This window comes from Curcuma longa, chromosome 13 (assembly GCF_044706935.1).
Source record: "Curcuma longa cultivar G26 ecotype Majalengka, Jawa Barat chromosome 13, ITB_CL_G26_1.1, whole genome shotgun sequence".
NCBI lineage: Eukaryota > Viridiplantae > Streptophyta > Magnoliopsida > Zingiberales > Zingiberaceae > Curcuma > Curcuma longa.
The window spans coordinates 7,599,738-7,608,855 of record NC_133873.1 but is presented as its reverse complement, the minus strand read 5'-3'; the positions used below and the strand labels follow the sequence as shown (position 1 = coordinate 7,608,855).

The following is a 9,118-nucleotide window of genomic DNA, read 5'->3' as shown; positions in this document are numbered from 1 at the left end:
CCGCCTTTTACTTAAGAGTTAGCCTTCGAAAGAAATATTAATAGCCTACATGAATATTATCGATCGAGCACTAAGTAGACGAGTTGAAGTCTATATAAGCTACTAGTAGTTGAGCTAAAGTTCTTCTATATACACCGGATCTAATTCGTTTGCTAATAGACCAAACAACTATCGATAAATCGAACTTGAGCTTCTTATTTACCAAAGAAAAGGATAAGCGCTAGATATCAATGTGAGTCATTGAAAGACGATATGAGTTAGCTAGCCTTCGAACAAAGTATTAATAGCCTACACGAGTAGTTATCGATCGAGCACTAAGTAGACGAGTTAGAGTCTAAAGTTCCTCTATGTGGACCGGATCTAATTCGTTTAACACTAGACCAAACAACTATTCGGTAAATCGAACTTAATCGAACTTGAGCATTTGGATCGATTAGGATATCAATAAACAACAGGAGAGCTTGTGCTGCACGATCGTATAAATTTCAAATGGAATGAATATTTTAAAAGTCGGTTTCTGAGTGTGCATAAGTTGTGCCTGATCAGCAAAATAAGGTGAAGATGATCTACAACATGTGGATTTTTGGATCCATCACAAAGTTCACCAAATGCTACAAATATAAACAAACAGAACACCAAATCCTCGCATCGATCATTTTGTGGTGGTGTTGCAAGGCCTTGGTCTCTCCTGAAGCTCACAAGCAATGGCCATGGAGCGCATTCTTGCGTTGAACTGCTAGCTGAGACTCTTTGCAGTAGGCAATGGCCCCGAGGATCGAATTCTCCTACTCCGAGCTTGTGCTGCTGCTCCTCTTCAGCACGATCTCCGAGCTCGAACACGAGAAGGAAGAGGACGAGGACGAGGAAGAGGAGGAGGAAGAGCCAATGGTGGCCCCGGAAAAGGACCTCCTGCGGGCCAATTCCTCATCTTTCACTGCCTTGTGGGGTTCTCTAGTGAACCAGGCCTTGAGCTTCAGTTTCAATTTTTCAGAAAAGGCATTCTTTTTGTGGCTGCCATTTCGGTTTGAGAAGGTTGTCGGAGCCGTCAAGACCGGGCTTTCGAGGCGGCTCGAGCCATCGAGGATGTTTTCAATCATGCGAAGCGGCGGGGAGAGGAGCAAGGGGAGGAGTTTGCCCTTGTAGAAGAGCTCATCAGCCGGGGAGCAGAAGGGGTCCCTCTCTGCGCCTTTGTAGCACATTTTGAATTCAAACTCTTTGAGACATGGCGAGGGCGCGGCATCGGTGGAGCTCAAGTCCATGTTGATGTACTCTTCATCATCATCATCGTTATCATCATCATCAGCCAAGAGATGATCACAGGGAGGGAGTGCCACAGCCATGGCCATGAGCATCACTTTAGAAGTGCAAGTGGCCAAATGAGAAAGAATTATAGAGGAGGAGCCTATCAGCCATTTTTGAACACTAATCTCATAGAGAATGTGTATTTATACGCTAACCCCGAACGTCTCACACGATAGAAAGTCATTTAAGATCTGATGGATAAATCTGGCTACTTTGCGCAGAGCGACCAGCTTTACAAAAGCTCTAGACAGGCAACTTTGCAACTTTTTTGAATCGATCTGAGCTCGGATACAACAAAGTGAGTGTGACACCAGCAAAGTGTCACAAGACTGATCACTGTTTTTTTCTTCATCTTCGTCCTACCCTCCTTCCCCGGTCTTTCGGGTATATTCTCAGAAGCGGTCTTTAAAATATTCGTTCATATTGAGATTCTTTTTCTGTAAAAAGTGAAATCTATCATCCCAACAACTTCACACGATTGGTCCACATTCAGACTGAGATTCTTAATCGTTCTTGTAAGGAATGAGACAATATTGCAATTGCAGAAGCTTATAGGAACAGACAGAGTTTTAACGTGGTTCGGCCAAATTGATGCCTACGTCCACATCCACTTCTACTGCTTAAGTAGGATTACAATAGATTCTTCACCTCACAAGGTGGCTCTCAACACATACAATCACTCAACACACTTACAGTATCACTTCGGTAAAAAAACCGGCTCATAAGTTCAAGTCTAGGAGAGAACTTAAACTTCTTCACTCTATTTGTGGATCTGGCAAATGTGTCCTGTTGTTGTTCTCACACGCACTGGTTCTTGTAGAAGATGTTTATTTATACATCTTTGCTAGCAGTTTTCTTTTCTTCCCAATGAAGGAAGAAATTGACTTTCTGTTCCCGAAGGATATGACCTTTGCACTTCTCAGGAAATGCAGATGTCTCTTTACGAAGGATGTGACTTTTACTCTTCTCAATAAGGAGGATTCCAACAAATTCTCCCCCTTCCGACTTAATTGGAGGATTTCGTCACACCAGCTCCCAAGCAGCAATCTTTGAGCTTCTTTAGCAAAACATTCTTAGTCATCATATCAGACCAGTTTGCTTCAGTATGAACTTTCTCAATTTGTAATTGCTCATCTTCAATAACTTGTCGAATCCAATGATATCGACAATCAATGTGCTTTGTGCGATAGTGGAGACTTGCATTCTTGGCTAAGTGGATGGCACTTTGATTATCACAATACACAATATACTTATCTTGTCGAAGTCCCAATTCTAATAGAAAGCTCTTCATCCACAGCATTTCTTTACAGGCTTCAGTGGCAGCTATGTATTCGGCTTCGGTAGTCGATAACGCAACACATCTTTGTAACTTTGATTGCCAAGAGATAGCTCCCCCTGCAAAGGTAGTCAAATATCCAGATATTGACTTTCTGCCATCAACATCTCCACATAGATCAGCGTCTGTGTATCCAGTCAACACAGGTTTTCCTTCACCAAAACACAAACATAACTGTGTTGACCCTCGAACATATCTTAGTATCCACTTTACTGCGTCCCAATGTTCTCGTCCTGGATTTGATGAAAATCTGCTAACAACACCAACTGCATATGCAAGATCAGGTCGAGTACCAATCATTGCGTACATAAGACTTCCGATGGCTGATTGATATGGAACATTCCTCATTTGCTCACGTTCCTCCTTGGTTGTCGGACTTTGCTTGGCGCTCAATTTGAAATGTCCGCCAAGTGGTGTGCTAACAGGTTTTGCCTTATGCATATTGAATCTTTCAAGTACCTTTTCAAGGTATTTCTCTTGAGATAACCATATCAACTTCTTTGTCCTATCTCGACTAATATGCATACCAAGAATTTTTTTGGCTGATCCTAAGTCTTTCATTGCAAAAGACTTGCTCAAAGCATTTTTCAATCCATTAATTCTGTCAGAACTTTTCCCTACTATTAATATGTCATCGACGTACAGTAGGAGTATGAGGAAATCACCATTGACATACCTCTTTATGAAGACACAGTGATCAGCTTGAGTCTTTTTGAATCCATGTTCACCCATGAACGAGTCAAACTTCTTGTACCATTGTCGTGGTGCCTGCTTTAAACCATACAGACTCTTCTTCAATCTACAAACCATGGTTTCTTTGCTTGGAACTTTAAATCCCTTAGGCTGTTCCATATAGATTTCTTCTTCTAATTCTCCATGAAGAAAGGCAGTTTTCACATCAAGTTGTTCCACTTCTAAGTCTAGGCTAGCAGCAAGCCCAAGCACAACTCGGATTGATGAAAATTTTACAACAGGGGAGAAAATTTCTTCAAAATCAACTCCTTTTTCCTGACCAAATCCTTTCACCACCAGCCTGGCTTTATACCTGGGTTGAGTTCTGTTTTCTTCGGCTTTCAGCTTATACACCCATTTGTTTTTCAAGACTTTCCTGCCCTTAGGAAGTTTTACTAGTTCATACGTGTGATTATCATGCAATGACTGCATCTCCTCTTTCATTGCTTTGTTCCATTCTTCCTTTTGCTCATCGATTATGGCTTCTTCATAACTTTGAGGCTCTCCTTCTTCTGCTAGAATTACATATTCATCTGGGTTGTACCTCACTGAGGGTCGTCTTTCCCTGGTTGACCGTCGTAGCTGAGACTCGACGAGATCATCTTGAGAGTTGGTCAACTCTGTTGATTCATCTGCTTCATTATGTTCACCTTCCTCTTGTTCAACAATTTTCTCTGTATCTTCAGTATTAATATCCATACCTTCTCTATAAGTGCTGGATATTGCAGGGATTGGAGCATCATCAGAGTTTTGGACAATTCTGGGTATTAGCATCTCAGGTTTCTCTGTGTCTTTGATTGTTTGATCTTCAAAGAATACCACATCTCGACTTCTGATAATCTTCTTATTGATAGGGTCCCATAGTCGGTAGCCAAACTCATCTCTTGGCGATCCAAGATAGATACACTGTTTTGTCTTAGAATCAAGCTTGGCTCTTTCATCTCTGGGAATATGGGCAAATGCTCTACAACCAAACACTTTCAAATGATTGTAGGATATCTTCCTTTTTGACCAGATTTCATCGGGGATAGCTCCATCCAAAGGAACAGATGGTGACAAATTAATTATTTCCACAGCTGTTATTAATGCTTCTGCCCAGAATGACTTCGGCAGCTTTGCATGTGATAGCATACATCGAATCCTTTCTCCAATTGTTCTGTTCATCCTCTCGGCGACTCCATTTAATTGGGGTGTCTTTGGTGGAGTCTTCTCGTGCTTGATACCATGAATCTTACAATAGGACTCGAACGGACCTCTGTATTCTCCACCATTATCGGCCCGAACACATTTTAGTTGACAGCCAGTTTCTCTTTCAACTCTAGCATGAAACTCCTTGAAAGCCTGCAAAACTTGGTCTTTAGTCTTCAATAGATAAACCCAAACTTTCCTTGAGTGGTCATCGATAAAACTGACAAAGTATAATGCTCCTCCAAGAGATTTTTCAGTCATAGAACACACATCTGTATGCACTAGATCTAGCACATGTTTTCTTCTATGCGAATGACCCGATCTAGAGAATGCTACTCTGTGTTGCTTTCCTGTAATACAATCAATACATGGCTCAAGATTCTTACCAATAATATCAGGGAGGATTTGTCTTTGAGCGAGGATCTGCAGTCCCTTCTCACTCATGTGCCCGAGCCGTTTATGCCATAGCTCCAGATTTTCTTTGTCAACAACGACATTTGCTTCTCCCTCGATTAATTTTCCTTGCATAGTATACAAGGATCCTTCTTTCTTTCCTCGAGCCATTATTAAGCTTCCATGGGTCAACTTCCAATTTCCATTGCCGAATTGACTAGTCATTCCTGCATCATCTAGTTTCCCGACAGATATGAGACTCAATCTTATGTCTGGAACATGTCTAACATCTTTCAAGCTAAGGGCACATCCTGTTTCAGTCATTATGTTGATGTTGCCGATACCGACGATGCTGCTTACTCCTTGGTTCCCCATTTTAACTTTGCCGAAATCACCACTTTGGTATGATGAGAATACTTCTTTGTGTGGCGTGACATGGAACGACGCTCCAGAATCGACAATCCATGAACATTCATTTTGTATAATGTTCACGTATTGTTCATCACATATCAAGAATACTTCCTCAGTAGTGGTGATCGTAGCAGCAGTCTCTTTGACCTCTTCTTTCTTTGATAAGTTTTGGTCAGCTTTGACTTTTCCAGCCTTCTGGTCTCTTTTGAGATTTCTGCACTCCATTTTCTTATGACCTGCCTTTCCGCAGTAATAACAAGTCACACTTGAACGCGACTTGGATCGTCCTCTTGATCTATCAAGAGATCTATTTGGACCTTTTTGTCGATTTTCTTTTCTCCCTCGATCTTCTGCAATATTAGCTTCGGACTGCCCATAAGTGCCTCTTTCTTTCCTCCTGCCTTCTTCACTTATTAAGCTGTCAGTGATAAGGTCCATAGTGCACTTTCCTTCGGGTGCTGAATTACTGAGAGATATTACCAACGTATCCCAACTCTCTGGTAGTGAGCTAACAAGCAACAATGCTTGCATTTCATCATCTATCTTCATATCGGCTTTGGTTAGTTGATTGACAAGTCCCTTGAATGTATTCAAGTGCTCAATCATACTCTGACCATCTCGATATTCCAGCTTCACTAGCCGCTTCATTAGGTATACTTTGTTTCGAGGGGTTTTCTTTTGAATCATTGATTCAAGCTTGGTCCATAACTCGTAAGCATTTGTAAAGTTTGATACATGCTCAAATAAACTTCTGTCGATGTACTTACGAATTGTTCCTACAGCTTTGCGATTCAAGATTGTCCATTGTGCATCTGTCATATCTTTCTTTTCTTCTGGCTTCGACTCGTAGAGAATTGGTTCATACAAATCTTTACAATACAAATGATCCTCCATCATCGGCTTCCAATATGAATAGTTGTCAGCTGTTAACTTGAACATGTCACTGTTTCCTTCCATTTTGAATTACACGGCTTTAACTTCGCTCTGATACCACTGTAAGGAATTAGACAATATTGCAATTGCAGAAGCTTATAGAAACAGACAGAGTTTTAACGTGGTTCGGCCAAATTGATGCCTACGTCCACATCCACTTCTACTGCTTAAGTAGGATTACAATAGATTCTTCACCTCACAAGGTGGCTCTCAACACATACAATCACTCAACACACTTACAATATCACTTCGGTAAAAAAACCGGCTCACAAGTTCAAGTCTTAAGAGAAAACTTAAACTTCTTCACTCTATTTGTGGATCTGGCAAATGTGTCCAGTTGTTGTTCTCCCGATACCTGGTTCTTGTAGAAGATGTTTATTTATACATCTTTACTAGCAGTTTTCTCTTCTTCCCAATGAAGGAAGAAATTGACTTTCTGTTCCCGAAGGATATGACCTTTGCACTTCTCAAGGAAATGCAGATGTCTCTTTACGAGGGATGTGACTTTTACTCTTCTCAATAAGGAGGATTCCAACAAATGAGACGGAGGGACTCAAGATCTAGAGATTTGTGATGGAAAACTTCATGTTGATGGGCAATTTTGACAGTTGAGTCATGTTGAATCAATCTTCTTAAGGATCAGAATCTCGACGAAGTCGAACAATATCGTTCTCTGTTATGATCAATTGCAATTTCTTGATTTACTTCCTCATAGATGATCGTGGGATCGATCATGTGAGATCGTTGAGGTGACGGATTCTATTTTTTACAAAAGAAGCAAATCTAAAGATAACGAAATTAATTGTGAATATTTTATCTAACAACATTATTGTGTGCAGAATAGGTAAATTCTAAGATGCCCATGATCTTTAGACCTGATTGATCATGCAATCAAATTGAGCTCGAGTTCAAATCGTCAAGGGGGTCACGAGGAGAATTCTAACTAAGGTTCAAAAGATGTGTATTTTAATTCTAATTTTAAATTGCACATAATGTCTTTTAAGTACAAGAAAAGAAGATATAAAAATAGATTAAGACTCGACTTGCACAATCAACGGTAAAGGAGGTACTAATATTAGGAATTTGGAAAGATAAAGAACATATTGTGTACTTCATGTTTAAGTAATCGAGACATTATAAAAACCAATCCACGAAGTCTATGAATCTAAGGAATCTAAGGGGAGGTTAACGTCTTAACGATGTCAAAATTAATACAAATTTAATTTTTAAAATGCATGATTTAGATTCTCTTAGTTCAAATTATGTTAGTAAATTAAAAATGCATGATAATTCTAGTTTAATTTGTTCTAATAATTTAATTAATTTAAATATATTTAATAAAAATAATTTAATTAATCAAAATTTAATTATTTTTAATTTAATTAAAAATGATAAGAATAATTCAATTAATCAGAATGATCTAGATAATCAGATTAATAATCACCTTAATCAAGACTTTAGTCAGTTTAATTAAGACTTTGATGTGTTAAATGTTTAACTTAGAACAGTAAGATAGGGTAAAGGGGTTTTGACCTTGATAACATGGTATCAAAAATAGAGTCATCAATTTCGGTTGGGTTGTCTGGTTGGACTGCCTCGCCAAACTTTTAAGCAGGTTGGATTAAAATTTTATCAATCCATTTTAAGATAAGTCCAGATGGGCCAACCTGCTTAAGCCAGTGGCTTGTGTGAGTTGTCTCATAGTGAGCTTGGGTTAGCCCACGGGTTGAAAAAAAATTTTCTTCTGAAATTTAAAACTAAAGTGAAAAACTCAATGAGTTTATGGGCTTGACCTACCTAATTCGTAATCAAACCCACTAAGATTTTCCAACCCACTAAGATGGTAGGTCGGCCCGTCCTGCCCCTCCTCGTTCCGCCCTGTCATATGACGGGGTCGCCCCATCATGGATTGGTCCATTTGACAACACTAATTGAAAAGGGTTGAGATAATACTAGGCTAAGGAAGTTCTGTCGATGCATGTCTAGGTTGAATGATGAGTATTCTATCTGGTGCAATTAATTTTATAAATCTAACTGAAGCTACCTTAGTCCAATCTGGATTACTTAGATCAAGACTTAATATTAAGTCCCCTGGGCTAGATGCTTTGCAAAAACTTTGTTTAAGACACCTAACTACTTTAATGATGTCCCTTGTCACTCGTCATAGTTTGAAAGTTTATTCTAAAAATAGTTGTTTGGTGGATCTAAAGCTAAGTTTGAATCTAATACAAGATCAAACTATTTTAAATAAATTATTTTTAAATTAATCAATTAAAATTAAAAGATTCATCTCACAAAAACTTATAAGGTTACCATGTAATGGATGAGATGTTACGATATTAATTAAAAAATAATTTTGAAAAAGTTTTTAAAACATCGATTATTATCTTAAATTTATTTTTAAAATAAATATTTTACATAATGTTTAATGAATTTCATGATTGATTGAGTATATATATATATATCATCCTTAAGTCAATTATAATATCCTAAACCCGTATACACTTAAGTATGTCTTCTTTATGATTAATAAAGATGTCTTACAGAGTTTAGATTAACAAGGAGTTTTATTGAAAGATCAAGTTTTAAAAGAAATCTTCAAAATTAAAGATTGACACAGTTTAAAAAAAGAATTATCTTCTAAATGTTTTAATTTTTTTTTTTAAAAATGGTCTAAGATATTTTCATGTTTCAAATTTTTTTTTAAATATTATTTAAAATCATGCTTTAGCAAATTTTTTCAGAATTATTTTAAAAATATATTCAAAAATTATTTTTTAGAATATTTTGAAAATAGAGAAAGGGAATATGAAAATATTTGAA

At 38.1% G+C, this 9,118-nt stretch overlaps 1 pseudogene; it reads right to left on the bottom strand.

Annotated features, from left to right (window-relative positions):
- Positions 1–652: 652 nt before the first annotated feature.
- LOC141843827 (uncharacterized) lies at positions 653–1,352 on the bottom strand (annotated as a pseudogene).
- Positions 1,353–9,118: the final 7,766 nt, after the last annotated feature.